The following is a 9,641-nucleotide window of genomic DNA, read 5'->3' on the forward strand; positions in this document are numbered from 1 at the left end:
ATACCCTAGTAATGCCCGATTACCATCTCCTACAATAAATTAGCCTCCATAATTCAGCTACTCATTGCCCACCACAGACGAGGCAACACATCCCTCTCTAATGTAAGATGGTTTGCGATCCCATCACATAAGCAAGTTGGTAGGTAAAGTGAGAGCCTGAGGGTATGTTCACACGCTTAGCTAAAAACGTCTGAAAATACGGAGCTGTTTTCAAGGCAAAACAGCTCCTGATTTTCAGCCTTTTTTTTTTAGCAACTCACGTTTTTTACAGACGTTCTTGGAGCTGTTTGTCTATATTTAATGAAAAACGGCTCCAAAAATGGCTCAAGAAGTGACATGCACTTCTTTTTCGCAGGCTTTTTTTTACGCGGCCATTTCTAAAAATGGAACAGAACGCCGTATTTTCCATTTAAATAAATGTTCAGATGCGTTCCGCTTCCGATTTTTCGGCCGTTTACAGCCCAAAAAAACTGCCAAGAATAAGCAGTTTGAAAATACCCTGATAGTCACAGAGGCATTCATAAGGCATCTATTAGGATACCCAGAAGGGGTTAAACTAATGGGTGCTAAGACCGCCGGCTATAGATCGGTCAGGACCAGTGCAATACTATGCAGCGGATAGACAGGACTCTACCCACAATGCTTCACTCAAAATCCTTTTCAGCTGGATGCCAAGCACAGTGTACAGCCCCTACCTTGAGCTCCAGGAACCCACTAATTTAACCCTATATGGGCAGCATATATAGTTGACGGTTTAAAGTGCTTCTGTCTCATGACAGGCGTGCTACAAATCTGTATGTGGTCTAACTCTAAGGGTATGTTCACACGAGGGCGTCCGTTACGGCTGAAATTACGGGGATGTTTCAGCCTGAAAACATCCCCGTAATTTCAGCCGTACCGGCATGTGCAGGCGCTTGAACGCCGCGTCCATTACGGGCGTAATTAGCGCTGCTATTCATTGGAGTCAATGAATAACGGCTCCAATTACGGCCAAAGAAGTGACAGGTCACTTCTTTGACGCGGGCGTCTATTTACGCGCCGTTATTTGACAGCGGCGCGTAAATATACGCCTCGTGTGAACAGACAAACGTCTGCCCATTGCTTTCAATGGGCAGATGTTTGTCAGCGCTATTGAGGCGCTATTTTCAGACGTAATTCGGGGCAAAAACGCCCGAATTACGTCCGTAAATAGGCCGTGTGAACATACCCTAAGGGTATGTTCTCACACTTAACAAAAAACGGCTGAAAATACAGCGCTGTTTTCAAGGGAAAACCGCCTGATTTTCAGCTGTTTTTACACAACTTGCGGTTTTTGTAGTGTTTTTGGAGCGTTTTTTCTATTGAGTCAATGAAAAACGGCTCAAGAAGTGACATGCACTTTTTTACGAGGCGTCTTTTTACGCGCCGTTGATTGAAAATGAGATGTAAAATAAGACCCCGTCTGCACAGAACGCGTATTTCTCATTGAAATCAATGGGCAGATGTTCGTAGGCGTTCTGCTTCTGATTTTTCAGCCATTTTTCGGGACATTTACGGCCCGAAAAATGGCTGAAAATAGCCCATGTGAACATGTCCTAACAAAAATGGTTCAAAGTGTAAGATGGCTGATCTCAATGGGGGATTTAGTGTATACATTAGACTTTCTGAAGAAGATACGAGACAAGATATGTGGAAGAACAGCTGCTGGGATACAATTGTGCACCCCCTGCTGGCCACAGGTAGAAACATTTCTCATAAACCATAGTATTGAGAACAAAAAAGGAATTCCTTAGTTTGTAGTTATAAGGCCGGGTTCCCACGTAGCATAAACGATGCAGAATTTCCACAGCATTTACAGTAGCAGCAAAGTGGATCAGATTTAGTAAAACTCATGCCCACGCTGTGAAAAAAAACAACGCAGCATAAACATTCATAAATTGACCTGCGGTGCAGAATTTAATTCCGCAGCATGTCAATTTATGCTGCATTTTTGTTGATTTTCTGTTGCTGGTTTTCCCCATTGAATTCAATGGGGATGCAAAACCTGCAACAGAAAGCCAAGTGTTGCGACTCTTGCGATATAATCACGAAAAATCGTAACTCTGGAAAAAATAAATCATACTTACCCATACTTCCTCCAGTCCAGCCTCCAGGGATGACGTTTCAACCCATGTGACCGCTGCAGCGTCACATGGCCTGCAACATTATTGTAGGCGGCCAGACTACACGCAGAGAAGACTGAGGGAGTAAGTAAGAGCATTGTCTTCCGCAGCAGAAATTCCTTAAAAACCGTACCACAACGTGGTGAGATTTTACGGACAGAATGTACCATGCAACAGCAGCTAAAAAACAAACAAAAAAAAAACGCTGGTAAGTCGGTCACAGAAATTCAAACAAAAAGTGAATTTTAGCTGCGGTCTCACCTGCAGATTCCGTGTCATGCATTGATTAGAGCAAACTTTATGTGCACCTGTGGATTTCCAGTGGTTTTTACCACGTTGCCGCTGCATAAACAATGTACAAAACTCAACTTGCGTATTTTAGTGCAGAATGTCTGATCCCATTGAAGTACATGGGCCAAACAAGCAGCATCTCCGCACAGGATACGCATGTCAATTCAAGATGATGCGGATCTGAAAGTTGCACCGCAGGACACTTTTCTGCATTGTTTTCAAAAGCTTTCCCTTTGCGGCTACTGTAAATGGTGCAGAATTTCCATATAGAATTCTGTTGCAAAAATTCTGCAGTGTTTATGCAGTGTGAGAAGCCAGCCTAAGGCCTAATTCACACGGCTTTTAGCTGCACCCAGCACATACAGTGAAGGAAATAAGTATTTGATCCCTTGCTGATTTTGTAAGTTTGCCCACAGTCAAAGACATGAACAGTCTAGAATTTTTAGGCTAGGTTAATTTTACCAGTGAGAGATAGATTATATAAAAAAAAATAAAAAAAATAACATTGTCAAAATTATATATATTTATTTGCATTGTGCACAGAGAAATAAGTATTTGATCCCTTTGACAAACAAGACTTAATACTTGGTGGCAAAACCCTTGATGGCAAGCACAGCAGTCAGACATTTTTTGTAGTTGATGATGAGGTTTGCACACGTTAGATGGAATTTTGGCCCACTCCTCTTTGCAGATCATCTGTAAATCATTAAGATTTCGAGGCTGTCGCTTGGCAACTCGGATCTTCAGCTCCCTCCATAAGTTTTCGATGGGATTAAGGTCTGGAGACTGGCTAGGCCACTCCATGACCTAAATGTGCTTCTTTTTGAGCCACTCCTTTGTTGCCTTGGCTGTATGTTTCGGGTAATTGTCGTGCTGGAAGACCCAGCCACGAGCCATTTTTAATGTCCTGGTGGAGGGAAGGAGGTTGTCACTCAGGATTTGACGGTACATGGCTCCATCCATTCTCCCATTGATGCGGTGAAGTAGTCCTGTGCCCTTAGCAGAGAGAAACCCCCAAAACATAATGTTTCCACCTCCATGCTTGACAGTGGGGACGGTGTTCTTTGGGTCATAGGCAGCATTTCTCTGCCTCCAAACACAGCGAGTTGAGTTAATGCCAAAGAGCTCAATTTTAGTCTCATCTGACCACAGCACCTTCTCCCAATCACTCTCAGAATCATCCAGATGTTCATTTGCAAACTTCAGACGGGCCTGTACATGTGCCTTCTTGAGCAGGGGGACCTTGCGGGCACTGCAGGATTTTAATCCATTATGGCGTAATGTGTTACCAATGGTTTTCTTGGTGACTGTGGTCCCAGCTGCCTTGAGATCATTAACAAGTTCCCCCCGTGTAGTTTTCGGCTGAGCTCTCACCTTCCTCAGGATCAAGGATACCCCACGAGGTGAGATTTTGCATGGAGCCCCAGATCGATGTCGATTGACAGTCATTTTGTATGTCTTCCATTTTCTTACTATTGCACCAACAGTTGTCTCCTTCTCACCCAGCGTCTTACTTATGGTTTTGTAGCCCATTCCAGCCTTGTGCAGGTCTATGATCTTGTCCCTGACATCCTTAGAAAGCTCTTTGCTCTTGCCCATGTTGTAGAGGTTAGAGTCAGACTTATTAATTGAGTCTATGGACAGGAGTCTTTTATACAGGTGACCATGTAAGACAGCTGTCTTTAATGCAGGCACCAAGTTGATTTGGAGCGTGTAACTGGTCTGGAGGAGGCTGAACTCTTAATGGTTGGTAGGGGATCAAATACTTATTTCTCTGTGCACAATGCAAATAAATATATATAATTTTGACAATGTGATTTTCTTTTTTTTTTTTTTTTATATAATCTATCTCTCACTGGTAAAATTAACCTAGCCTAAAAATTCTAGACTGTTCATGTCTTTGACAGTGGGCAAACTTACAAAATCAGCAAGGGATCAAATACTTATTTCCTCCACTGTATGTAAAACTTACCTATAGGGTGCCATTATAAGAAGAATGTAATTTTGGCCTCTGACAAGTGAGTTTTTTATTTTATCTGGATGGAATAGCGTAGAGGACTAAAAAAAAAACAAAAAAAAAAAACTTACTGTGAACTAAATTATTATTATTGTTGTTATTTTAACATAGGAGCCTCTCCTGACGTATACGTCAAACGGAGACCATCGGTGTTCAAGCCCCCTAAGCACGACGGACCTGGTTGAAACACAGACGATAATAACCTGCACACCAATCTCATTAGATCCAGAAGATACACGGACATGCATAAAGACAAGCCTGAGGTGATGTTCACACGGCCTATTTTCAGCAGTTTTTCAGGCTATAAACGCGGAGGTTGAACACCTCCAAATATCTGCCCACCGATTTCAATAGGAAAAAACGGCAGATTGTTCCGACAGGGATTTTTCTTCTTTTACACAGCCGGTCGAAAAACACGGCGCATAAAAAAAACGGCCTCGTAAGAAGTGCATGTCACTTCTTGAGCTGTTTTTGGAGCAGTTAAAGGGTATGTTCATACGAGGGCGTCCGTTACAGCTGAAATTACAGGGATGTTTCAGCCTGAAAACATCCCCGTAATTTCAGCCGTACCGGCATGTGCAGGCGCTTGAACGCCGCGTCCATTACGGCCGTAATTAGCGCTACTATTCATTGGAGTCAATGAATAACGGCTCCAATTACGGCCAAAGAAGTGACAGGTCACTTCTTTGACGCGGGCGTCTATTTACGCGCCGTCATTTGACAGCGGCGCGTAAATATACGCCTCGTGTGAACAGACAAACGTCTGCCCATTGCTTTCAATGGGCAGATGTTTGTCAGCGCTATTGAGGCGCTATTTTCAGATGTAATTCGGGGCAAAAACGCCCGAATTACGTCCGTAAATAGGCTGTGTGAACATACCCTAACAGTCTCAATAGAAAAACAGCTAAAAACAAATGGACAGAAAAACTGCATCAAAAAACGCTTGATGCATAAAAAAAAAAATAAAAAAGCTGAAACTGACTGTTTTGCCTTGAAAACGGCTCCGTATTTTACAGCCATTTTTAATCTAGCGTGTGAACATACCCTAAGCGTACGCAACCGACTAGGTCTGGGCAATTTATCAAAACTCAATCCAAACTTCAGTGCAGATAACTGACCTCATCTTGCACATTTTGGCTCTGTTTTCAACTGTATCTGTGTCCTCAGGTTGCAGATACAGTTGAATCGAATGGTGGAGCAGGGAGCCCTCAGCTATCTGATCCACCATTCCTTATGTAACGCCAACCGTGAGGCTTGGCACAGGTAAGCGCGATGCAGTGACATCATTGCGCATGTCTGCACCTAGCCACACAGACAGGAGGAGCAGCATAATCTCCACTCATCCTGGGAACAGCGTTAGGCTATTTTTATTAGGCACTATAGGGGCATTAGATTGTGGGGGGGCCACTATGGGCGCATTAGATTGTGCGGGGGGCCACTATGGGCGCATTAGATTGTGCGGGGGGCCACTATGGGCGCATTAGATTGTGCGGGGGGCCACTATGGGCGCATTAGATTGTGCGGGGGGCCACTATGGGCGCATTAGATTGTGCGGGGGGCCACTATGGGCGCATTAGATTGTGCGGGGGGCCACTATGGGCGCATTAGATTGTGCGGGGGGCCACTATGGGCGCATTAGATTGTGCGGGGGGCCACTATGGGCGCATTAGATTGTGCGGGGGGCCACTATGGGCGCATTAGATTGTGCGGGGGGCCACTATGGGCGCATTAGATTGTGCGGGGGGCCACTATGGGCGCATTAGATTGTGCGGGGGGCCACTATGGGCGCATTAGATTGTGCGGGGGGCCACTATGGGCGCATTAGATTGTGCGGGGGGCCACTATGGGCGCATTAGATTGTGCGGGGGGCCACTATGGGCGCATTAGATTGTGCGGGGGGCCACTATGGGCGCATTAGATTGTGCGGGGGGCCACTATGGGCGCATTAGATTGTGCGGGGGGCCACTATGGGCGCATTAGATTGTGCGGGGGGGCCACTATGGGCGCATTAGATTGTGCGGGGGGCCACTATGGGCGCATTAGATTGTGCGGGGGGCCACTATGGGCGCATTAGATTGTGCGGGGGGCCACTATGGGCGCATTAGATTGTGCGGGGGGCCACTATGGGCGCATTAGATTGTGCGGGGGGCCACTATGGGCGCATTAGATTGTGCGGGGGGCCACTATGGGCGCATTAGATTGTGCGGGGGGCCACTATGGGCGCATTAGATTGTGCGGGGGGCCACTATGGGCGCATTAGATTGTGCGGGGGGCCACTATGGGCGCATTAGATTGTGGGGGGGGGGCCACACAGTATTGAGACATCATACTTTGTTGTGGCAGCTATGGGGGCATATTATATAGTAGGCTCAAGGAATATATACTAAAGGCTATGTAAACCTTTGAAAGGGATATTTTTTTAAAATAAAAATGGCAGTCAGTATTTGCTGCAACTTTCAAAATTAGTTTTTATTAAAAATGATTCCACTTTGAGATACAGTTACTCTGTATCCTGTATAGAGAGCAGCTGTATCTTTCGCTAAGACCTGAATAAGTCAGTCCCGCGGACCTGATGGGTTTCGAGTTAGCGGGTCCTGTGACACACAGCATCCACCTGTAATTATCACATGTAAGTTATGAACTTAGATTAGATGGATAACAGGTGGATCCTGCGTGTTGACTGCCATTTAAAAAAAATAAAACGCAAAGGTTTAAATAACCTTAAATTCAATGTTGGGGCATCCAAATAGGGCGTGGCCAATTTGTGATTTTAAATTAAAGCCATGAACACCCATGGCCTACAATCAACTAAAAGGGTTCTCCAGGACTGAATAATGTAATCCCTTCTCCCATCTAGGGGACCACTGCTGTTTCCCTGCCAACCACCTGTCTACAGATTAGGACACATACATAAAACCTTATGCGCACATCCGTTGGCTGGGGACATGCGCCATATAAATAACGACAAATTATTGGGAAAAATGATTCTGCGATCTTGCTATAACTTGAGTAGAGTTAGGGTATGTACACACCACCTATTTCGGTCCCTTTTTTAAGGCCGTAAACGGCCGACAAATCGGAAGCGGTATGCCTCCAAACATCTGCCCATTGATTTCAATAAGAAAAACTGCGTTCTGTTCAGACGGGCCATTTTTTTTTACGCCCGCAAAAAAGTGCAAGTCACTTCTTGAGCCATTTTTGGAGCAGTTTTTCATGGACTATAGAAAAACAGCTCCAAAAACGGCCGTAAAAATCGCCACGAAAAAAGCGCCTGAAAATCAGGAGCTGTTTTCACTTGAAAACAGCTTTGTATTTTTCAGAAGTTTTTTAGTAAGCGTGTGAACATAGCCTAAGGCCTGATTCACGTTAAACGTCCGTGGGACCACCGTTTAAACAGCGGCCGTCCAACGGAACTGTTTTATTCCATGTGGCCGTTCACACAGCCGTTGTTTTCAACGGACCGTGTGAAGGGTTCGTGTGAAAATAGGACATTTCCTATCTTTTCACGCATCCCTCCATAGACTCCGCTATGGGGGATGCATGACATCACGTCCCGCAGCGCTGAGCACGGATGCACCTCGGACGTGAAAAACCACATTAAAAAAATTAAATAAATAAATAAGGCTTGTACAGGTGAAGAACATACATTGAAACCATTTGCTTCACCTGTTTGATGCAGTTTTGACCATGTGGCCAACTTTTCTTAGGGTAGGTTTACATGAGAAGTGTTAGGCGGGATTCACACGACCGGGTCGTTCCCGAGCCCGAGTGTCGGCCGGTAAAATCGGCCATTTTGCCCGGCCGGTTTGCATAAAGTTATGCATCCGTGCCGGGCCGGGCAGATCCGGACAGTGACATCAGCGGCAGCTCCTGAAGGGGAATCCCCATGTGTTCGGGGATTCCGCTTCAGGAGTTTCCCCTGATGTCACTGCCCAGATATGGACAGAGACATCAAGCGCTCTGTCCAGGAGCGGAATACCCGAAAACACGGGGATTCCGCTCCTTCAAGGAGCTAAAGTGCGGCTAGCACATAGCAGAGCGGGGAGATACCTCCCCGCTCTGCTATAGTGGCGTCGCTACAGTAGTAGCAGCCGCAGCAGCAGCAGCTGCTGCTACTACTACTAGCGGCGCCATCTAAGGTGTCGCCGAGCCAGGGTGCTTTTAACAAGCAGGGGAAGGGAGCCAGCGCAGCGCTCCCTTCCACCTGCTGTACACCCCGGCCCTGCAACACAGTGTACAGCGATGCCATTCGTCAGAATGGCATCAACTCCTCCTCCTCACATGCACTCTGCGCTGTGAGGAGGAGGAGATAGAGCGCAAGCGACGGGAAACCCGGCCATCACTCGGAACACATTCCGGTGATGGCCGTGTAATACCCGGCCCCATAGACTTGTATGGGAGCCGGGCGGCCGGGTGCCCGGGCAAAGATAGAGCATGTCCTATTTTTTGACGACCGGATTTTCCGGCCGTCAAAAAATCGGTCGTGTGAATAGCCCCATTAGGGGTCTATCATTCCTAATGCAGCCGGGTGCCGGCCGATGAACAGTGTAGTCACGCACTTCTCCTGTAGCGGCATCCCCGGCCATACAGTTGGGGATTCCGCTGCAGAAGTGCGTGACTTCGCTGTGTCCATATATGGACAGTGTAGTCACGCACTTCTCCTGTAGCGGAATCCCCAATCCCCGGCCGGGGATTGGGGATTCCGACTCCTACAGCGAGCAATAAAAGACCCTCCTCCTCACATGCACTCTGCACTGTGAGGAGGAGGAGAGAGAGTGCGCGAGCGACGGTAGACCCGGCCATCACTCGGGACACATTCCGGTGATGGCCGGGTATTACCCGGCCCCATAGACTTCTATGGGAGCCGGGTGGCCGGGCACCCGGCCGAAAATAGAGCATGTCCTATTTTTTGACGGCCGGTTTTCCCGGCCGTCAAAAAATCGGTCGTGTGAATAGCCCCATTAGGGGTCTATTATTCCTAATGCAGCCGGGTGCCGGCCAATTTATGAACGGCCGGGAAACCCTGTCATGTGAATCCCGCCTTAGGGCAACTTCAAAAAAAAAAAAATAAATTATATATATATATATATATATATATATATATATATATATATATATATATATATATTGATTTTCTTTTTTTTCAACGACAAAATCCTGGCTGCCTACAGCCACCACTTAGGGGAGCTCAC

Source organism: Rhinoderma darwinii, chromosome 6, assembly GCF_050947455.1.
Source record: "Rhinoderma darwinii isolate aRhiDar2 chromosome 6, aRhiDar2.hap1, whole genome shotgun sequence".
Lineage (NCBI taxonomy): Eukaryota > Metazoa > Chordata > Amphibia > Anura > Rhinodermatidae > Rhinoderma > Rhinoderma darwinii.